At 42.6% G+C, this 23,192-nt stretch overlaps 1 protein-coding gene across 6 annotated transcripts in view; it reads right to left on the bottom strand.

The window, feature by feature from the left end:
• Positions 1-23,192, bottom strand: part of PCGF5 (polycomb group ring finger 5) — a 114,183-nt gene that overhangs the window by 25,553 nt on the left and 65,438 nt on the right. Inside the window, exon 1 of one of the 6 annotated variants that reach the window (XM_077258955.1) lies at positions 1,950-2,017. The exons of 4 other annotated variants lie outside the window; for them this stretch is intronic. The gene's annotated coding sequence lies outside the window, so the exon portion shown is untranslated. Of the gene's footprint in view, positions 1-171; positions 418-1,949; positions 2,018-23,192 lie in introns of those variants that run through there. One more of the 6 variants, XM_077258957.1, reaches the window with a different exon arrangement.

The raw sequence follows: 23,192 nt of genomic DNA, 5'->3' as shown, positions 1-23,192 counted from the left end.
TGATAAGATGAATATTCTGATCTTCTTGGAAAATATTGTAGATGTGCAATGTGTTTTACCCCAATCATTGAAAGGTCATTAAAGGGAATCTGTCACCAGGTTTTTGCTAGGTAATCTGAGAAGAGCATAATGTTGGTGAAGAGTCCCTGATTCCAGCGATGTGTCACTTACTGGGCTGTGTTTTGCTATTTCAATACAGTCAGTGTTTTATCAGCAGGAGATTAACAGCACAGGACAACTGGCCTCCTGCATCCCAGTCCAATCAGGCTCCCAAGGGTGAGATGTGCTGCAAATCTGAAGCGCTTCCACAAGGGTTTCTTCCAGGTTTTATCTGCTATGGATTTTGAAATGGAAATATAAAAAGTGCAACAGATATGACATGTTGTCCGCTGCGTTCTCAAACCCTGCGGCTACTCTGAGTAAGTGAATAAAGGTCATACGGTCGTCTCTCAGCCAATCCAAAGTCTTGGAAAATTAACGCTACACCAGATGCGTGAACTAAGTCTGCCAAAACAGTGAACTTTGGTCACACGACAGGTATTTCGCCCAAAGTCACTGCGTAGCCCGACGAAATCTGACCTGTTAGACAAGGGTGAAAAACCAGAACCGAACCCAGTGAACCCAGGCAAGTCCTGGGGCCCACTCTTCCCAGGCTGCAATCTGTGACATCAGCCATACATGTATGGGCTCAGGAGATTGGCCTGCTTCATACAGCGAAGGTGCCGGCTGTGTTGTGTTGGCAACCAACTCTAAATGCCGAGTTCATAGTCGTGGTATTGAAAGGGATTCTGTCAGGTTTGCTAATCTGAGAGCAGCATAACGTAGGGGCTGAGAACCTGATTCCAGCGATGTATCACTTACTGGGCTGAATGCTGTAGTTTCGATAAAATCAGTGTTTTATCATCAGGAGATTATCAGTACAGGACTAAGATGTCTGATTTGTTCAAAGGCGGGAAAAAATGAAGCAGCCTCTGATTGGCCGCAGGGATCACCTGACATGACAATGTCACACAAGCCCCGGGAGTCAGTGAGACACCACTGGAGGTGAGTATAGTTGTTACTATCTTATTTGGGAGGAGACAAGATGCTTGAGAAGGAGACAACCACTGTAAGAAGTTGGTAGTGGGCGAAGGTGTCTCTTCCGACTCTCATGGCCATCAGTAGTATTGCGGCGGCTAATGGCACAGTCTTGGTGGCACGGGGTCTATAAAGCCCCCTCTGTCCTCCATGTTTCTACACACCTTGGGGTCATGGGTCACCCCAGTATTACAGTGATCCTTGGCTACTGCCCTCTGGTGGACAAGACGAAAAAAAAAACAACCGAAGGGTCACTTTGCCTAAAACAAAGGAGTAAAAAAAGGTCAGGAAGACGCCTGATCCCAAAGTGATGGGGGCACAATCCCCACAGCCCGGACCGACAACCTGACACCCCCTAAAGAGCAAAGCGGAGGTGGAAAAAAGAGAAGGCGATCCCACCCAAGACCCCGCCAAGTGCCCACCGCAGAACCCCGCTGTCTGCTGCTCAGGGTCCTGGGAAAGCTGGGTGCTCACATCACTGCTCTCCTGTCACCGCATATCCCAGGAGCCAATACACACTGCATGACACAGAGGACAAGCCATGTCGTGACAGTTGTGATACAGCAGTGACAGCTCAGAGTGGGCGGGAAGAGCTGTCATGTCACCACAGCACTAGTACCGAGCACAACATGGTGACAGCCGCGCCCCCCGAGCCTGGAGTCCGGAGTCCCCGTGTCAGCATTGACATGGAACGCCTGCAACTTGTAGTTCTACACTCGCTAACTACAGAACGCCGCCCTCCCTTACACCCGCTCCTCACACTGGAGATGTTTGCTCTAGAACTCAGCGCCATGTACACATATAGCGACACAATTAGTCTGCGCTGTTCGCTGCCGGTAGCGTACAGGAGACTTCTAATAAGGGGGACTCACCAGAGAGAACCACGCATGCGCCGACAAGTATCACCTCTCGCCAGTAATTACTGATGACGCGATCTCTTGCCTGACGCATGCGCGCTGTTGCTCAGAGGCAAGCAGGGAATTACGCGTGCGCAGTACACTTCTCCTTGAGGTGGCATGAATGGGAGAAAATGCCCCGTCCGTGCACCATCATGGCTGCGCTGCTGGCGGAGAGGGCGACCTGTGCTGCTGGGCAGGTGCCACCACTTATAGGCAACTGTGTCATTAGCCAGTGTGGCAAGATGGGAACTAAAATGTATGTGACCACATTTAATCTATTAATCACCAATTATTACCCCTACCCGAATGACTAAGGTTGTTTCTCTTTTTTGCCACATTCAGTATCATGGACATTTTCGCTTTATTTTGGGGGTTGACATAGTAATGACAATACCCAGTGTATGTTGTTTTTTACCTCTTACTGCTTTTTGCACTTTTTTTATTGGCCGCCATAGACCGCTGTGTGAGGGCTTACTTTTTGGGGGTGAGACAACCATTAATTTTTACTGGTGCCTTTTTTTAGGTACATAATACTTTTTAATCACCTTTTATTCCATTTTTTTAGCAGGAGCGATGAAAGAAAAAAAAATAAAAATCTGGAAATGTTTTTTTCTTATTCATGGCTTTCAATTAGCAGCATAAATTAACATGTTAAAAGGGCTGTCACAACATATTGATAGGTCATCACTATGAGACCGGTGGGGGGTCCGCACCTGGCACCACCCCACCAACAGTCAGCTGTACACTATGTGTGGCAACGTGCAGCTCCATTCACTGTGTAGCAGGCGCTGCCCGATACCCCACATCAACTCCTATTAAAGGGACTTCCCCATAAATAAAGCACACTATAACTAAGGCCATGTTCACACGATCCTTTTTTTGGTCCTTTTTTTTTCAGGTCCTGTTTTGGAAAATCCGCAGTGCAAAACTGCACTGCTGATTTTCCGACTGTTTCTTCTGCGGATTCCTCTGCGGGTTTTCAACAGCACTTTCCTATTGGTGCATGTTGAAAACAGGAGCGGAATCCGCAGCAAGAATTGACATGGTACTTCTTTTTTTCCGCAGAAAATCCGCGCGGATTTTCCAGCGGAAAAAAGGATAGTGGGCACAGCAGTTGGAGTTTTCCTTAGGGTTACATTGTACTGTACCCTGCATGGAAAACGGCTGCGGATCCGCAGTGCAAAATCCGCTGCGGATCCGCAGCAAAAAAAGGATCGTGTGAACGTAGCCTTATAGATCTTGGAATAAAAATAAGTTTCACTATTGAATGTGTTAAAAGTCAATAGAGCAGTAATGTATCCAAATGTCCTATAATTAATGTTGGCTACATCTTGGTGCTTACAGTGCGCTGCTGTATTCTTTTGTTTGTATATTGATAGAGATGATATTTTTATACGATTGAGATCAATATTAATAATATTTTTTTTTTTTTTTTTTTTTTTTTTTTTAAGAAACAGGACTAATTAATAGGACTAATGGTAATTGTGAGCTGAGGACTCCCAGAGCCCATGTGGTCTCAGCTATGATTTCTCTGAATTCTCATAAAGCCCGCATAATCCAATCACCCAACACATAGGACCGTACTGGACAGTTCCAAGAAGAGACACAGCCCCCATAAATCCCACAATAATACAGGTCCCAAACGAGAATCTCCATCTATAATGTTCCAGCCGTGCACACAGGCATGTAACATTTGACCTTACTGTGAATGGGTCTTTTTCAATTTTTTTTTTGAGCTTGAAAAAAACCCAAAACATCAAAGGAGTTTTTTTTCATTTTCAGCAAAATGGACCTCAAATGCCGGCCAGCATGTAAAATCGCAAAACCAGCTGGTGCTTGCCCACCCCACTGCCAAAACCAGCTCTGCGCTGCAGCCGTTCACTGAGCTCAGCCTCTCTGCAGGTATAGATGTCAGAAGCTACTGAGCTCTGTGATTGGCTGCAGCGGTGATGCAACCTGACGTGACATCATCGTGGCAACTAAAACAGGATGAGGGCAACCTGGCTTTGTTATTTTACATGTCTGCTTGTGTTTGCAGTCCACACACCTTAAAAAGAGGGTTTCCACTTTCAGCTATGTCCACACTGAGGTTTTTCTGACAGTCAAAAACTCCGAGTTTTGTAATGGAAACGACTTGAGGAGTTGGGGGACGTGCACGCTGCATCTTTTCAGGCGGATTCCAACCTGAATTGACCTAACAAAAGCGCTGCCAACCCACCTTAAAACAAACATAATACACAGCAATGTCAGAACGAAATTGCTGTGCCCATGTCCGTCATGTGTGTCACAGAAACCCTGATTAAATGAAGCGACCTGTTCATTCTTACAAAGAATAATAATGGTGGAGGTCCACTTTACTGCCAACTGCCGTACTATTACATCAGTCACTACACCTAAAAATGAAAACCTCTGATCTCAGTGGTAAACATATCTAACTGTATTATCAAACCATATTTAAGTCAACATGTAGTCTAGAGATCTCAATAGAAAATAAGGGGATTTTTTAGTGAAAAAATATACATTTTATTATACACCTTTAACATATCAAACAGACAAAGTTACAGAAGGCATTCATATGTGAGAATCAGCTAAAAATCACTGGCACCGTGAAAGGTGAAAAATATAATGCCAGGAGATAGGAAAACAACCGTGTCTCAATAGGCACTATTATGCACTGTTGTATAGGGTGGTGCGAGAAAGAAAGGCTAAATCTAGTATGTCATATATATCATATTATACCGATTAGTAGGTCAGGTTTAGGGGTTAATATGTTAGCTGTGCCTAAAATAGCCATACACTGAAGCAATCAGAAGTCTTATGTAGTATAACCATAGTCAGTACTATATGGCTCCCAATTGCTCCCCATCATGACCCGATAAACCAGCTATAGCTGGTAAGCCAATCTACCCGCGGTGCCAAGGCAGGGAACCGAAGTTTAAATACATAGTAATTTACCTTGAGACATAATGATCACCCTGTGCTATAATGCCCGTGAGACACGCAGGAGCCTCGACGCGCGTTTCACCGCCCACGGCTTCGTCAAGAGGCGTAGCTAAAAGGTTAGGGTATGAAATAGTGGGGATCCATCAGCAAATCGGCGGGCAGTCACGTGTGATGCCCCACCCCCCAGAGAGGCAGTCACATTTGTTGGCCCATGAGCTGAACCTGCAGCCGAAAGAGCATTTGTCAACTGTAACATAAATCCGGAAAACACAACTAATGCTCTGCTGCAACGGCCATTATGTTCTAGAGGACAAGGTTCACCTTTAAACTTGTTTAACCCTTTAGATCAGAGTTTCCCAAACTCCAGTCCTCACGGCCCTCAACAGGTCATGTTTTCAGGCTTTCCATGATGTTACACAGCTGAGAGAATTCCTGATGGATTAATGATACTTCTATGTGCAATACTAAGGAAATCCTGAGAACATGACATGTTGTGGGACCGCAAGGACTGGAGTTTGGGAGACACTGGTCCAGATGCTATGGTCAATATAGATGGTAGATGCTATGGCATCTAGATGGCTGGTAAAAAAAAACCATATATTCAATAGTATTTCACTTGTAATGACTTAAACTATTAACTTCAGCATGTTTTTTTACCTGCCTGGCCAAAAAAATATAAAAAAAAGTCAGAATTGATGTTTGCTTGTTTTTGTGACTTCTCTTAAAAAATTTGAATAACAAGCAATCAAAACTTCACATGGTACCAAAAATTACACCAACAAAAACTACAGCTCATCCCTCCTGGTTGTTTCAGACACTGCACATCTCGTATCTTCACAGCATAGACAATTGCCTACAGATGACCCCAGCATCTGAAACAACGGATAGTGGAAGCCTGTGCTAGCATTTCTTCTGAGGTGTTGCTATCAGTGCGTCAAGAGTGGGAGAAGAGGGTTGCATTGACAATCCAACACAATACGCAGCACTATGAACACATTTATAAGTGGTCATAAACTTGTAAATAACTCATGAAAAAATAAAGATACGTTAAAACCAAGCACACCATTGTTTTTCTTGTGAAATTTTCAATAAGTTTGATGTATGACATGACTCTCTTCCCATTGAAAAAAATAAAGTTGGATCCAAAATGGCCGACTTGAAAATGGCTGCCATGGTCACCACCCATCTTGAAAAGTTTTTCCCCTCCCATATACTAATATGCCACAACAGGAAGATGATATCACCAACCATTCCCATTTTATTTAGGTGTATCCATATACATGGCCCACCCTGTAAATATAATATTCATTATGTAAACTAGTTGGTAGGTCCGTGAGGGATCAGAGACATGTCAGAAGCCATACTGGGGAATACCTAAGCAGAGCACCACATGAAGACCCCCACAAGCTGCCCTGGAGCATGAGCATATCTTTAACTCAAAACTGAAAATAAAGATTAAACAACAACCACAAGACGGATTTCATCACCAGATATCATTATAATCAGTATAATGGCGCCGACCTGACACTGTCTGTAGTTTACTGTGCACAATCCTGCTGACAGGTTCCCTTTAAGCTAAAGATTTTTTTAAAGATTTTTTTTTTCTTGGCCCAATGCTAGGAAAATCTATGGGGTTTAATATAAATTTATAGAGAGGTACAGCCTCCAAAATGAGGTTTTGGGGCATATTTCGAGTTTTAGCACCTCAAATCCAAACTGAAACAGTGCCTAAAGCAATCCTAATAAAAAGGAGGCCACAAGGTGCTCCTTCATTTTTCAGATTTGTGATCATGATGGTCCACAAGTGGTTTGGGGATTGTGGCAGTCACGAAAATATTGCCGCTCTATGACTATGTGATGCCAGCCTTAAATGGGGACCCCATAATGTAGTCACAACATAGAACCATAGATGTAAGAAATATTCTCAATATCACTCGTTTAAACACACTTATTTGTCACTTTTAAGAATATTGAAGATTAAAGCTTTTTTTTTTTTTTTTTGGGGGGGGGGAGACTGCAAAAATAGATTCTTGCAAGAATGTAAAGGGCAACCTGGTATGTTGTGGTCCATTGCAGTCTATACTTATCCAGAATAGGATCCCTTTAGTCTACTAGCTCAGTGGGGTTGTGTCATAGACATGAGACACATCATCCGTCTGATGACAGCAGACATAGTGTGTAAAGTGACAGATACTGAGTGACTGATCTTGTGACATCTCCTCTCTGGAGTGGACATAAGTACTTGTCATTTACAAAGGATTCTGCTCACATATAAAATCTTAATAATTTTCCATTCATCCAGTAATATCTACAAAATAGAACCAGCCAACAAAATGTCATCAGCACTAAATATTAATTCTATTTATAAGCTCCTACAACAGACAAATTGGCAGATAAACGTACTGTAAAGTATCCAAACGAGAACTCGATCACCCCTAGGAATCAGGCACATAACCATGTACACAGCCCGTGCAAAGGGACACAGAGGGCCCAATTCATTATTGCTTTTGTTTTTTGTCCTTTTTGGTGTTTAAAGCCTTTTTTTTTTAATTTCCACCAACTTAAAGTCTATTTTACATGTTCACTTTTTGTTTTTTATGTTTGTGACTTTGGGCATAGTTCTTGTTTTCCAAATGATTGAGGCGGATTTATCAATCGCAAAAATGTAATGGAAATGTACTCCAGTCTCTCCCTGGAGTGATTATTTTTTGCATGCCAGATATATAGACATTGGTTAGGCATAGGTAGGAGGTTCCATGTAACCCCAAGTCACGGTGAAGACTTCAGTTATAAACTACACGAAATCCCCAGAACGAGGAAACCCATCGGGAAGTAGTCCTCAGGATTAGTCCTTGGTGGTTTATCCGTAGAGGGGCGATGGATGGGCACTATTAGTGTACCCTCCTATGAATTTTGGAAAAGACCAATCTTAAATTCTTGTGAACTAATAAAGGAATTGGTTTAGGTTTTTGTCCTAATAAAGAGGACCTGCGTTGACCTTGAAACGCGTTGACTTTGTAAACCTGCTAGAATAAAGTTTTCAAGGAAAATATTCATTGGATATAATTATCAGCAGCGCATCAAGTGACACTTTAACCGGATATGTCCAATAAAGGAATTTAGTGAGCCTTTTCCTTATTGATTTTTTTTTTAAACAAGATATATATTACAGCTTTGGAGTATCCTATAAACCATTTAGGCATACGAGCCGGATTATTAAATAAGCCTAATATTTGCAGTTTTTGTAACTTATACACCTGAAAATCTGGAGACTTAGACAGCCTTAGTTGTCTAGCGGTTTTTACAGTGTTGTGTCTTATAAATGTTTGTATTAGGTCAATACTATTTTATATGATTACTATTTAATGCTCATTTTTAGTTCCACAATGTTTTCTATAGATTAACTGTATAACTCCATGGGTGAGTTTTGTCTTTATTTTTCAGCATAGGAAAACTATTATTGTGATTGCCAAATGGTAATTAAATGCTACAATTTAACAGAACAGGGAACTTTTTGCTCTAAAAAGGCACAAAAAAGGTTGAAGGGAACCTGTCAGCAGTTTTGGCCAATATAAGATATGACCACTGCCTTTCAGGGTGGATATCCAGCATTCTATATTGCTGTAGATAAGCCCCCGATCCAACCTGAAAGATAAGAAAAATAACTTTTATTAGACTCACCTGCAGGGCGGTCCGGTCTGATGGGCGTCGCAGGTCTGGGTCCGGCACCTCCTATTTTCTTGTGATGCCGCCCTCCTGTTGCTTCATCGCTCCCCGGCATCGCGCTCCTGCGCAGGCGTACTGATTTGCCCTGTTGAGGGCAGAATAAAGTACTGCAGTGCGTAGGTGCTGGGCCTCTCTGACGTTTCCCAGCGCCTACGCACTACAGTAATTTCCTCTGCCCTCAACAGGGCAAATCAGTACGCCTGCGCAGGAGCGCGATGCCGGGGAGCGATGAAGCAACAGGAGGGCGGCATCACAAGAAAATGGGAGGCGCCAGACCCAGACCTGCAACACCCATCGGACCACACCAGACAGCCCCCCAGGTGAGTATAATATAACTTATTTTTCTTATCTTTCAGGTCGGACCGGGGGCTTATCTACAGCATGATAGAATGCTGTAGATAATCCCTGAAAGGTGATGGCCACATCTTATGGCGACCAAAACTGCTGACAAGTTCCTTTTAAAGACAAAAGAAAAAAGCATTTTTTTTGCATAAAAATTAATGAACCTGTGTGAACCATTTTTAATAAGAAAAATGTAAAAGAATGCCATAAGACAAAAAAAAGTGACTTAGAAAAAATCCAATGATGATTCAGACCCAGAACCCCTACAGCTCCAACTCTGAAGCTTTTGGCACTCTGGGTGTCAACATGTGATGCCTCCGTATGTCCCTTATATAACAAAATATTTTCCCTTAGAAGCAATGCTTTTAGTGTACAGTGACCAAGTTATGCAACACATCCGTGTGAAATGTCAGAGTGCTGTTTTTTTTTTTTTTTCGGACATCATAGTGTGTCTCAGAATCATTCGCATATCCGTGAAGTTGACGGATCGAAGAATGAGATACGTGAACCACAAATCGTCCTATTCTGATCAACTGTTAAGGATCAGAATAGGACGTGCTTAGTGGATCTGTGTGATGTCTGATAAAAAAACACTGGGAAGTACGGTCATGAGTCCCTCAATGTGTCAGTTATTGACAGCTCAGCCATCCAATCTAGTGCCGGTGTTTTGATTGACAGGTCAGCTGCCCAATCTGAGACTGGGGCTTCTGAGACTGGTATATATCAATACTTTATTTTGTAAATTAAAATAGAAAACTCAGAAAAATCAACAGCAAACATATAGGGAACCTGTCACCTTGAGAAATGCTGCTTACCTGCAGAAATGCTGGTAATCTGCAGATAAATAGCGTTTATACCCTTTATAGCATTCTTACTGGAAGCGCAGCTTCAGGGAGAAAATGAAGTTTTATTCTCCCTGTATCTGCTCTCTTGCAGTCATCGGGGTAGTGCAGGGAACTGCTCCAGTCACCTCTCACTACAGAGTGACGATGCCGTAATCACTCCCTGGCATTTTGATTGACATCCTTCTCTGCAGTATATATGTGCAGCATACCTGTGCAGAGCAGGCTGTCAGTCAAAGTGTAGAGGAGTCATTACAGGAGCTAATAGCTCTCTGCACCATCCCAATGACTTGAATTGTGCAGCTACAGGAAGAATAAAACTTAATTTTCTCCCTGGCATCGCTGCTCCAGTAAATAGCTTTTCCCAAGGCAACTGGTTCCCTTTAACCTCTGAAATAGCAGAGTCCGTTGCACCCACGGCATCTAAGGGGCTTGACAGAGGAAGAATGCTCCTTCTGTCATCTCGATGGCTCCCTCAGCTGGGTGCCGAAGGGATGCTATGGCAAATACAGGCCTAGCAATGTCTGTGGGGTCTACCATATGACAAACCCTATTAGATCCTGCCTGAAATGTGGTATACTGACAGGGAAGTATAATACACTGCACTTCGTAAATGGTGTAGTGCATCTAAGCAAGCCAAAGATTTCATATGTTCATGTAATGATATAAATGAATTCATTAAAAAATGTAATCAACCAATCATTTTAATTAGTATAACAGTGCCAACCTGACACTGTCTGTAGTTTACTGTGCACAATCCTGCTGACAGACCCCAGGTCTAGGATGGAGGGCCATTTTTTTTTTTTTAATATAATTTAAAGAAAATACTATTTAGTGATTGTCACATCCTCTGACTGGAGCTGAGCTCTTATGAAATCCATGCTTTTAGTCATCATAATTTACAATATGAAAGTGTAACTAGTGCGATTACTGAAAGTAAAAGTGTCTTCAAAATGTCAACTATGAAAGAAAACTCCATGTAAAGCACTTTGTGCATAAAAGCGTGTCCTTCTCACCAAGAAGATAAATGTGATTTTACAGCGTTCTCTTCTTTGGTAGCCGTTTTTATGACCTCATGAAAATCCGTACTGCAGAACAAAGGTGCTTTGTGACTTGCCCTTTCTGCACTGCATTTATTTAATGTGAAATACACTGTAACTCTTGTAGTACACGTCTACCTGCCTCTTAAGAGAACACAAAAAGTTCATTCAAGAAGTGGCTTCAGTAAGAGAGCTTTGAAATTCAGCTCCTGGAAATCATTACTTTTAGACAACTTCTCCTTTTCTACTCCAAACCTCAGGATAGGAATCAAACCAAATAAAATCAAGTTACAGCACAAATATAACAAAAATATAGTACATACATTTAATAGGGTACTGTGCAAAAGTTTTAGGACTCTTTGAAAGGTCCTTGATCATTGTTCCGATCTTGGATTGCAATGCACGGGCTGGCTGTGCATCTCCTGATCCCAGGTGTGAAATCTCGTATAAGGCTGTCACGCTTTTGCTCCAGAGATGATCTGAGATTGTACCCATGATCATGGACGTCTGAAAGAGTCCTTAGGCAGATGTGGAAAAAAAAATGCTGCAAAGTAACAATTGCTTCAAAACAGAGGTATTAATAGTTTATTTTTATCAGTTGACAAAATGCAAAGTGAATGAACAAAACAGAAATTGAAATAAAATCAATTCTTCTAGGTATACTTGCAAACAGTTTTTGATGGAACTCTACAGGGAGATTGTTATAAACATCTTGGAGAAACAACCACAGATCTTCTTCTGTTGATGCTGGATGTACAAATTCTTCTTTTCATGTGATCATAGACAGACTCAATGAAATTGAGATCAGGGCTCTGTGGGGCCGTATCATCACTTTCAGGGCTTCTTGTTTTTCTTTACCCTGAAGATGGTTTTTGATAACATTGGCTGAATATTCTCCTGCTGCTATGGAGCCCATCAGAAACCTCTCTGATGGTACTTGTACGATGGCTAACGGTTTGCCTGTATTTCTCAGCATTAAGCCTGTCCATATACCCAACTCCATTTGTTGAACTTGCTGGGAACCTCCACCATGCTTCACCGTTGCCTGCAGACACTCATTGTTCTGCTCTCCAGCCCTGCAGTGAACAAACTGTTTTCTGTTACAGCCAAATATTTTACATTTAGACTTAGAGTACAGAGCATTTGCTGCCATTTTTCTGCACCCCAGTTCCTATGTTTCTGTGCATAGATGAATTTCTTGGCCTTATTTTTATGTTAAATTTATGGCTTTTGGGTTTCAATTCTCCCGTGTAGACTTCAGGTCAGACTTATCTGAACAGTAGATGGGTTTGGCTGGGTTCCAGTGGCTTCTGCCAATTCTTAGCTGATGGCACTGCTAGACATCTTCCAATTTCAAAGGGAATCAAGCATGATGTGTCTTTCATCTGCTACACTAGTTTCTTTGGCTGACCACTGAGAGTACGATCCTCAGTGTTGACCATTTATTGGTGAGTCCTCAAAAGAGCTTTAACAACAAAGCTTGAAACCCCAGTTTGCTTTCATATGTTTGGCTGTCCCTCATCTATTTTTAAGCCTCCAAAATAGCTGTTTCTGTTTCCGTTAATCAGTGTTTACACCTATATTTGAAAATGTTGATCATCACCTGTTTGGTATAATTGGTTATTTATACATCTGACCATAATCCTACAAAATCCCTGATTTTATGTCAGTGTACCTAGAGGAATAGGTGCTGTTTTGAAGGAAAAAGGTAGTCACATCAAATATTGATTAATTTAGAATCTCGTTTGTTAATTCGCTTTTGTGTTTTGTTAACTGATCAAAGTAAACGATTAACACTTCTATTTTTTTTAAACACACCTGCCTAAACCTTTTGCACAATACAGTCTGCATAGATAGATGGAAAAATAGATTGGAGGCACTTCAATGGAAATCATTGAAAAAGTGGACATTATTCACACTGATTTACAGGAGAACATTGAGTCAAAAAACACCAATAGTACATCAATATATTAATCAATCTTTTTTATTTGGTAACAAAAAACATAACCATTTTTAAATTACATGGGTCTAAAACATTATTTTGTGAATCACACCCAAAGTGTTAAAACATGACCCAGGAAGGAACATGCGGGATTAAGAAAAAGAGAAACCATATACTCCATTAATCAGACTATGCCAGGTAACAGTGCCGTAGTTCAAAATACTATGTAAGAAACTGCCATTGCAGTTCATTAATCTACCGCAACAGCGTCACCTATATGTTAAATAATACCATATACTCAAGGTTCCTCCCTATACACATTAAAGGCAATAATTACCCATAATTAGGTCCCAAATATGTTCCAACCTGCGTTAGGAACCCCAATGCGCGTTTCGTGTATCCGTAGTGTTGCTTCCTCGGGGCCCCTGAGGAACCTTGAGTATATGGTTTAGACCCATGTAATATGTTTTAGACCCATGTAATTTAAAAATGGTTATGTTTTTTGTTACCAAATAAAAAAGATTGATTAATATATTGATGTACTATTGGTGTTTTTTGACTCAATATTCTCCTGTAAAATAGTTTATTGATGAGTATTATACCTGCATGGGTACAGTATAAATATCTGGTGCCGTATAGAATTATTCACACTGATTCTGACCCCCAGCACTCAGTGCAGGAACGGTGCACTTTAATCCAACTTTTAGCAGGTATACAGAGGAAGGGAGCTCCCTCTACTGTCCGATCGGCACCCATGATTGCGAGGGGCCGATTGTTGCCATAGTGACCAGATGTCGTCATGATGACATCCAGGTCACCAGAGCTAGCAAACCTGTTAGATCATGCTCAGAGCATGGTGTAACAAGTTTGTCAGTGCAGCGCTGACAGTTTGTAAAGCATAGCAAAGATCCTTGCCTTCCAAGCCCTGCTATGCGCCCAGACAGTGATTTTCCCCCACATATGAGGTATCGGTGTGCTCAGGAGAAATTGCACAACAAACTTTGTGTTCCACTTTCTTGCGTTACCCTTGAGAAAATATAAAAAACTAGCTGAAGAGCCCGGCGTTGCCTGGGCATAGTAAATATCTGTGGTTAGTTATAGCACCTCACTTCTCTTATTTTCCCATCACGCCTCTCATTTTCCCCCTCACATCTCTCATTTTCTCCTTCACACCTCTCATTTTCCCCCTCACTCCTCTTATTTTCCCCCTCACTCCTCTCATTTCCCCCCTAACACTTGTCATTTTTTTTTTTAAATTCGTTTATTGATTACAACAAGAACTATACATACACTTGCTTATATTCATTATTTTTCATTAGATACATAAAATTACTACATATAATCGTGTCTGGAATGTTGTAAAAGTTACAAGCAATGCATGTCAATCATTTGTTTATATTCTGTTCAAACTTTAACAACACTAACTGCTTAACAGAACCTCTAAAACTAACATGCTGCCGCTTAAAGGGAAATTCTAAATAAACTCTGCCCTGTGGATAGATAATGTCCGCCATCTTACACCGTTTTCCTATATATTCGTTGAATTATTTAACCTAAACAGTGTGACAGGAGGAATTCCACTTCTCCCATATCTTCTCAAATTTAGCTGGATTACCTCTATTTTGGTATAGCGTCCGCTCATATGGAACAATGGAATTCACCAAGTCTATCCATGCCCTGAGAGTTGGGCAAGAACCCCCCATCCATCTCAAAGCCAATACCTTTCGTGCCAAAAACAACGTTTCCCTCAGAAAAATTCCCGTATGATGATCCCAAGTCCCTGCCTCCCATACTCCAAATAAGCATACCAGGGGTTCTAGTGGGACAGGGATCGACACCAGTGATGTCAATAGCGTCGTTACCTCATTCCAATATTGGAAGACAATAGGACACTGCCATATCATGTGGATAAAATCTGCATTGCTAGAATGGCATCTCAAGCAGTCTGATGAGTGCAGGCGACCCATTTTGAAAAGACGGGTCGGTGTCAAATAGGATTGATATATAATATATAGTTGAGTCATTCTATTATTGACTGACGGGGAGACCCTGGTTGGGGATTCCAAGATTTCATCCCATTCCTCTCCCAGTGTGTCTGGGAGCAGCCGTCCCCACTTCCCTTTAATTGAATCTATGGTAGATCCCTCACCCATGGATAACAGATAAGTGTACAAAGAGGAAATAAGCCCCTGGGGACCCTGCGAATTAAGGATACCTATTAACGGTAAATCTGAGATAGCTCGACCCGATCCTACACTCCGCATATGTGACTGGAAGGCTGACCTTAGTTGCAAGTAACGAAAAAATTGAGATTTTGGTATGTTGTGAGTATTCTGTAACTGTTCGAAGGATACAAAAATCCCCTGATTATGCAGATCTCTTACCGTAAGAACACCATATGATATCCAGAATTCGGTGGATGGATGGCCCAGTAATACCGAAAAATAACCATTATTCCACAATGGCATCTCAGCTGCTATGTCAGCAAAACCCATTACCTTTTTAATTTGCCTCCATATTGATCGCGCCAACCGAAGCAGAGGTAATAAATGAGGGACAATAGTTCTCTCCATCTCTAAAAATCCCAATGGACAATCAATTTTAGCTGAGTGCAGAATATGGTTTTCAGAGTTAGGAGGAATTTTCCCAGGCATCCACATACTCAACATTTTAGCCTGACCAGCAAGGTAATATAGGTAGTAGTCTGGCAGAGCCGCCCCACCCCCCTGTTTGGGTCTTTGCAAGGTGGATAACTTAAGTTTAGGCCTAGCCCTTCCCCATATGAAAGATGTAGTAAGGGAATTTAGGGTTGTGAAGAAAGATTTAGGAATTATAACTGCACTATGTTGAAAACAGTAGCTCAACTTTGGGAGCAAAATCATCTTTATAAGATTAATACGTCCAGCCACAGATAATGGCAGTTTGTCCCAGGTGGCAAATTTGGATTTAACCACATCTAGTAACGGAAATATATTAAGGTGCAAGTCTAAGTGGCTACTCTGGGACATATATATTCCTAGATATTTAAACTTGGAGACAATGGGTAGCAGTGAGAGGGTCTCAAGGCCGGACATTGGAGCATGAGAGAGAGGCATCAGGGCAGACTTTTCCCAATTTATATAAAGGCCAGAAAATTTGCTGAATCTATCTATCATCGTTATGACTTTCGGTAATGTTTCCTCCGTTTGATCCATAAACACCACCATGTCGTCAGCATACAAACCGATGACATCTACCCTATCAGAGATGTGTATCCCCTTAATGTCCATGGAAGATCTCATTCGTATTGCCAAGGCCTCTATCGCCAAGGCGAATAGAGCTGGGGAGAGGGGACACCCCTGTCGAGTTCCTCTGTGCAAAGAAAACGATGCAGACATTGAGCCATTCACCACCATTCGTGCTCTAGGTTTTGCATATAGCGTACCCATCCCCCTCAAAAATTTATTCCCAAACCCATACTTCCGTAAACATGCAATCAAGAAGGGCCATTCGAGGGAGTCAAAAGCCTTGGCCGCATCCAGTGAAGCCAATGCCCACTTATTATCTGGTTCCAAAGAGCTATATTGTATGATCGATTGTACCCGTCTAATATTGATAGAAGTATTTTTCCCAGGCATAAAACCGGTTTGATCCGGGTGTATGAGGTCTAATATGATCTTATTCAATCTAGTGGCTAGGATTTTAGTGAAAATTTTATAATCTACGTTCACCAGGGAGATTGGTCTATATGACCCACAATCCAAAGGATCTTTCCCCTCCTTCCTGAGTACAACAATATTAGCATCATAAAATGTTTCGGGTACAGACTCCCCCTCCCATATTCCCCTGAGGACTTTTAGCAGTATAGGTGCCAGTTTGTCACGATACTTCCTATAAAACTCAATGGGAAATCCATCAGGTCCCGGGGCCTTCCCGGTTGCCATATCTGTAATAGCATGTTCTACCTCCTCCAGGGTGAATTCAGCCTCCATAAGGGCTTGCTGAGATGGACTCAGTGAGGGGAATGTTATATCCGATAAATAATTTAAACATTCATCAATATCAGAGCCACTGCTAGATTTATATAACAAGGTATAATAGTCATAGAAGCTCTGAAGTATTCCCTCAGTAGAGGATACTAAAGAACCATCAGACACCCGAATTTGCAATATTGTGTTAGAGGTATTATGTTGGCGTACTAAGAAGGCCAAAAGAGTACTGGCCTGATTTCCCAGTTCAAAATAGGCCTGGCGAGTAAAAAACAATTTGCGCTTTGACCTTACGTCTGCATATTGGGTATATAGTCTCTGAGAAGTAAGCCACTCAATTCTATTACTGCTGGATTGATTGGCTATGTAAGTGGCTTCTGAGTCTTTTAATCTTTGTTCCATCTCCTCATCCTCCTCCGCCGTTATCCTCTTAATATAGGAGATAGTAGAGGAGAGACATCCCCTCAAATATGCCTTCAGGGTGTCCCAAAATAATCCGTGATTTTGGAGTTCCGAGTGTGTTAGAAGAAAACTGTTCAGCTGATCAATCGTCCTATCGCTAGTGTCTATCAATTTTAACCAGAAGGGGTTCAATTTCCAGGACTTACTATTATTATTGGATTGTCCAAATTTAAGTTTAAGAATGATTGGGCTATGATCTGAAATCCCCCGACCGCCATGGTCAATACTATCCATCCATAGTGCCAATCCACTTGATCCAAATATATAGTCTATTCGAGATAGTGACTGTCTAGTGGATGAGTGGCAAGTGTACCCCTTGACCTCCGGATGACTCATTCTCCACAAGTCCAACCATCCACAACCATCCATAAACTGTGCAAATTGAGAGGGGGGTTGAGGTAAAGCGTCTCCTGGTGTTACGTCATCTAGTCTCAATCTGTCCATAGATTGATCCATAACTAAGTTAAAGTCTCCCATGCAGATAACATTTGCGTCGGGATACTTTAAGGAGAAGCCTAGAGCCATACGAAGAACTGACATGTTGGCAGGGGGTGGATTATAGATACATAACAATACATACTCTCGGGAGTTAATGAATGCATGCACAAAAACAAAGCGACCTTCGGGATCACGTCTCGCCTCCTTAGCCTCCCATCTGACCTCCTTATGTATCAGTAGAGAGACCCCTCTAGAATAACTGGTATGGAAGGCATGTAGAGCCCACTGTACCCATGGTTTTTGCACACATCTAGCCGTATCTCTTGTTAAGTGTGTTTCTATTAGTGCTACAATATGGGGATGGTATCTTTTAATCTGAGAAAACACCTTAATTTTCTTTCTAGGGGTTTTGATACCTCGTATATTCCATGTCATACATACAATTTCAGTCCCCATTTTTACCTTTAAAGAAAAAGTTAGTGCAGAACATTGTTATTCGGGTGCAATCCATCAGTATCATATAGGGCAAAGAGTTAGTATCAGCGGCAGTCTTACTTAATAAACAATCAAAACTGGTGCATAAAACCAAGAGAAAAAACAAGAACAAGAGAACTTGAACAGTAGGGGAGAGTATTTCCATTCTCCCACAGTCAAATTGAAAAGGGGATACCCTCACTGGATACAGTGTCCGGTATTGTTGACTCTTTTTCCGCATCCCTACAGAAAGCTCTAGATGTGTTGCCTTTGATCAAGGAGTCTAAGTTAAGGATCTTTCATGTTCGGACCCCCGTGAGACCGCATCCATTCAATTGCCTCCGCTGGGTCCGTGAAGAATGAGGAAGAACCATTGTGTACGACACGGAGCCGGGCCGGATAGAGCATAGAGTAGACAATGTTCTTATCCCTGAGTTGTTTCTTAACATCCATAAATCGCGCCCGCTGCTTTTGAAGCTCCATAGAGAAATCTGGAAAAATTGATACGGTAGCATTATTAAATTTAATAAGGCCCTTCTGTCGCGCCAAGCGGAGGGCGGCATCCCTGTCTCTGCAATTAAGGAGGCGTGCCAGGAGAGGACGCGGCGGGGCCCCAGGAGGTAAAGGCTTCGTTGGTACTCTATGAGCTCTCTCTACCGAGAAAGTTGAGGAGAATTCATCCCCCAATGAAGATTTGAGCCATTCCTCTAAGAACTGTTCAGGCCGCTGACCCTCTGACCTCTCCGGAAGACCTATAATTCGGATGTTATTGCGGCGTAGCCTATTTTCCAAATCATCTGCCTTTTGCTTCCACGCATTTACAGATCCAGTAGCTTTAGTCAATTTAGCCTCCATTGGAGTAATAGTATCTTCTATGTGGGATACCCTTGTTTCAACCTCAGAGATACGTCCCCTCATAGTCTGCATGTCATGTCGTAAGCGGCCCACCTCCGTATGCACATCCTCTATTTTCTCAGTGAGAGATGATCTAGTGAGGGAGATGGCCTGCATCAACTGTTCTGATGCCTGTTTAAGAGTCAATTCCTCCTCCTCCCCCTCTCCAGTACCATCAGAGGGGCGACCCCTGCGTTGAGATGATGTAGGGTTATTCCTAAGGTTGCGTGTAGTATCATGAGAGTCATCTTTGGCATATTTTTTAAGCTTTTCAGCCGCCGTCGCTCCTCTGGAATGCTGCATGGCGGGTATACACGAGGGGGGGATCCCACAGAGCAACCACAAAAGCAATTGGAGACAAACTGTGCTCTGACTTTATGATGTTAAGTGGATCGAACTCCGACTCCAAGTCTTATATATATAGTGCTGGACTGCGCTCCAAGACTTCGTGTATTTGACAAATAATGAGAATCACCGGGCAGTAGTCTGGGTGAATACTTAGGACCAATATGATTGGCCAGGCATTCAATTTGTGAATGTAAGGGGGGAAACAGCGGTGAAGGGGTTAACTCCCAGTATTATGGTGCTGTTGATGAGGCGGTTATATGACAGGGGGGGGTACAGGGCCCAGTATTTCAGGGCAGACATACACCGCACCACCCCTCTAATTATTTAGGAAGGGTTTGATTATCCCCCAAACAGCACCGCAGGTTTGAAAGGCACTACTCCCTCTGCTGTCAGGGAGCGTGCTATATTAATGGGTACTGTTCCCTGCATACACCGCTATCCCCCTCAGGTCTCCCTGTCTTTGCACATCAGACCACGCTCTCACCGCTGTGGTCCTGTCTCCGTCGGCTCCAGCGAAAAAGAAAAAGTCTGGTCCCAGCATAAAATGATGGCGCCGCGTCCTGCAGACCAGAACACGCGCGTCCAAGATGGCCGCCGCTGCACGTGGGCCCTCCCGACTTCCCTGTCTTCGCAGCTCCCGCTGCCTCAGACCACCGCCGCAGCCGTCCGGAGCGTCGGTCCCAGCAGCCCCCTGTATGCAGGTAGCTCACCGTGTCCACCGGCGTTGTGCACCGCCGCGGCCTCCAGGATAAGGGAGGGGCTCAGCTCCGGGAAGGGGTAGCGCCGCACCCGGTATGTTCTCCTCCGTCTCGTGTGTAGGCACCCCGCTGCTCCCACCAGCGAGGTCGGTCACCGCCGCTCCCAAGGCGGCAGAGGGTCCAGGGCTTCAGTCGGAAGCAGCGTCGCACCTTTTTTCTCCCGGCGTGCGCTCCAGAAATGGCCGCTGTTACACGTGGGGGGTCTCCTGCCCGCTTCAGCTTCCACCACTCCCGGCTCCACGAATCCCCGCAGCGGTCTCCCAGGAGGTCTACAGGGCTCTCTGATGTATTGGGCTCCGGTTTAGTTTAGATACAGTCAGCTATTTTCATTATTTAAGGCAAAATTAGTTCAGGATAGATGGAGCTCTTCCCAGGTGCTTCCTGCTTCCTCGGCTACATAGCCACGCCCCCCAACACTTGTCATTTTTGACCTCACATCTGTCATTTTCCGATCACTCCACTGTTTTCCCTCACTCCTCTCATTTTGCACTCACACCTTTTCATTTTGACCTCTCACCCCTCATTTTCACCTCACACCTCTCATTTTCACCTCAGTATATACATGTTTGTCATCTCCCTTATATGTAGTATACACCTGTATGTCATCTCCTGTATATAGTATATACCTGTATGTCATCTCCCCCCCTGTAAATAGTATATACCTGCTGTATGTCATCTCCTCCTGTACATTGTTTATATCTATGTGTCATCTCCCCCTGTATATAGTATATACCTGTATGTCATCTCTTCTGTATATACTATATACCTGTATGTCATCTCCTCCTGTATATAGTATATACCTGTATGTCATCTCCTGTATATAGTATATACCTGCTGTATGTCATCTCCTCCTCTATATACCTATGTGTCATCTCCTCTTTTATATAGTATATACCTGTATGTCATCTCCTCCTGTATATAGTATATACGTGTGTCATCTCCTCCTGTATATAGTATATACCTGTAAGTCATCTCCTGTATATAGTATATACCTGTGTGTCATCTGCTCCTGTATATAGTATATACCTGTGTGTCATCTCCTGTATATAGTATGTACCTGTATGTCATCTCCTCCTGTATATAGTATATACCTGTGTGTCATCTCCTCCTGTATATAGTATATACCTGTGTCATCTGCTCCTGTATATAGTATATATCTGTGTGTCATCTCCTCCTGTATATAGTATATATGTGTGTCATCTTCCCTGTATATAGTATGTACCTGTATGTCATCTCCTCCTGTATATAGTATGTACCTGTATGTCATCTCCTCCTGTATATAGTATATACCTGTGTCATCTCCTCCTGTATATAGTATATACCTGTGTGTCATCTCCCCTGTTTATAGTATATACCTGTGTGTCATCTCCCCTGTATATAGTATGTACCTGTATGTCATCTCCCCTGTATATAGTATATACCAGTGTGTCATCTCCTCCTGTATATAGTATATACCTGTGTGTCATCTCCCCTGTATATAGTATATATGTGTGTCATCTCCTCCTGTATATAGTATATAACTGTATGTCATCTCCTCCTGTATATAGTATATACCTGTGTGTCATCTCCCCTGTATATAGTATATATGTGTGTGTCATATCCCCTGTATATAGTATATACCTGTGTGTCATCTCCTCCTGTATATAGTATATATCTGTGTGTCATCTCCTGTATTAGACCTCGTTCACACGTTATTTGCTCAGTATTTTTACCTCAGTATTTGTAAGCTAAATTGGCAGCCTGATAAATCCCCAGCCAACAGGAAGCCCTCCCCCCGGCAGTATATATTAGCTCACACATACACATAATAGACAGGTCATGTGACTGACAGCTGTCGTATTTCCTATATGGTACAGTTGTTGCTCTTGTAGTTTGTCTGCTTATTAATCAGATTTTTATTTTTGAAGGATAATACCAGACTTGTGTGTGTTTTAGGGCGAGTTTCATGTGTCAAGTTGTGTGTGTTGAGTTGCGTGTGGCGACATGCATGTAGCGACTTTTGTGAGATGAGTTTTGTGTGGCGACATGCGTGTAGCAACATTTTGTGTGTCAAGTTGCATGTGACAGATTAGTGGAGCAAGTTGTGTGCAGCAAGTTTTGCACATGGCGAGCTTTGCGCGTGGCGAGTTTTATGTGTGGTGCGTTTTGAGTATGTGCAAGTTTTGTGTGAGGCAACTTTTGCATGTGTTGCAACTTTTGTGCATGTGGCAATTTTTCCGCGTGTGCAAGTTTTGCGTGTGTCGAGTTTTCCATGGGGTGAGTTTTGCACATGTGGCGAGTTTTGCGTGAGCCTAGTTTTGCATGTGGCGAGTTTTGCGTGTGGCGAGTTTTGCGTGGCGACTTTTGTGTTTCGACTTTTATGTGGCGAGGTTGGTGTATGTGTGGCGAAATGTGTGCTGAGGGTGGTATATGTGTTCAAGCACGTGGTAGTGTGTGGTGCATTTTGTGTGTGTGTTCATATCCCCGTGTGTGGTGAGTATCCCATGTCGGGGCCCCACCTTAGCAACTGTACGGTATATACTCTTTGGCGCCATCGCTCTCACTCTTTAAATCCCCCTTGTTCACATCTGGCAGCTGTCAATTTGCCTCCAACACTTTTCCTTTCACTTTTTCCCCATTATGTACTGTAGATAGGGGCAAAATTGTTTGGTGAATTGGAACGCGCGGGGTTAAAATTTCGCCTCACAATATAGCCTATGACGCTCTCAGGGTCCAGACGTGTGACAATGCCAATCCCGGACATACACACACACATTCAGCTTTATATATTAGATTGGGGTCTAATGTAAAATTTGGGTGAAAAAAAGTTAAATGTTAATTTTTCCTTCCACGTTCCATTAATTCTTGTGAAGCACCTGAAGGGTTAATAAACTTCTTGAATGTGGTTTTGAGCACCTTTAGGGGTGCAGTTTTTAGAATGGTGTCACTTTTGAGTATTTTCTATCATATAGACCTCTCCAAGTCACTTCAAATGTAAGGTGGTCCCTAAAATAGGTTTTGTAAATTTTGCAAGAAAAATTAGAAATTGCTGGTCAATTT

Source organism: Ranitomeya variabilis, chromosome 4, assembly GCF_051348905.1.
Source record: "Ranitomeya variabilis isolate aRanVar5 chromosome 4, aRanVar5.hap1, whole genome shotgun sequence".
Taxonomy (NCBI): Eukaryota; Metazoa; Chordata; class Amphibia; order Anura; family Dendrobatidae; genus Ranitomeya; species Ranitomeya variabilis.
This window is presented reverse-complemented; position numbering and strand designations above follow the sequence as displayed.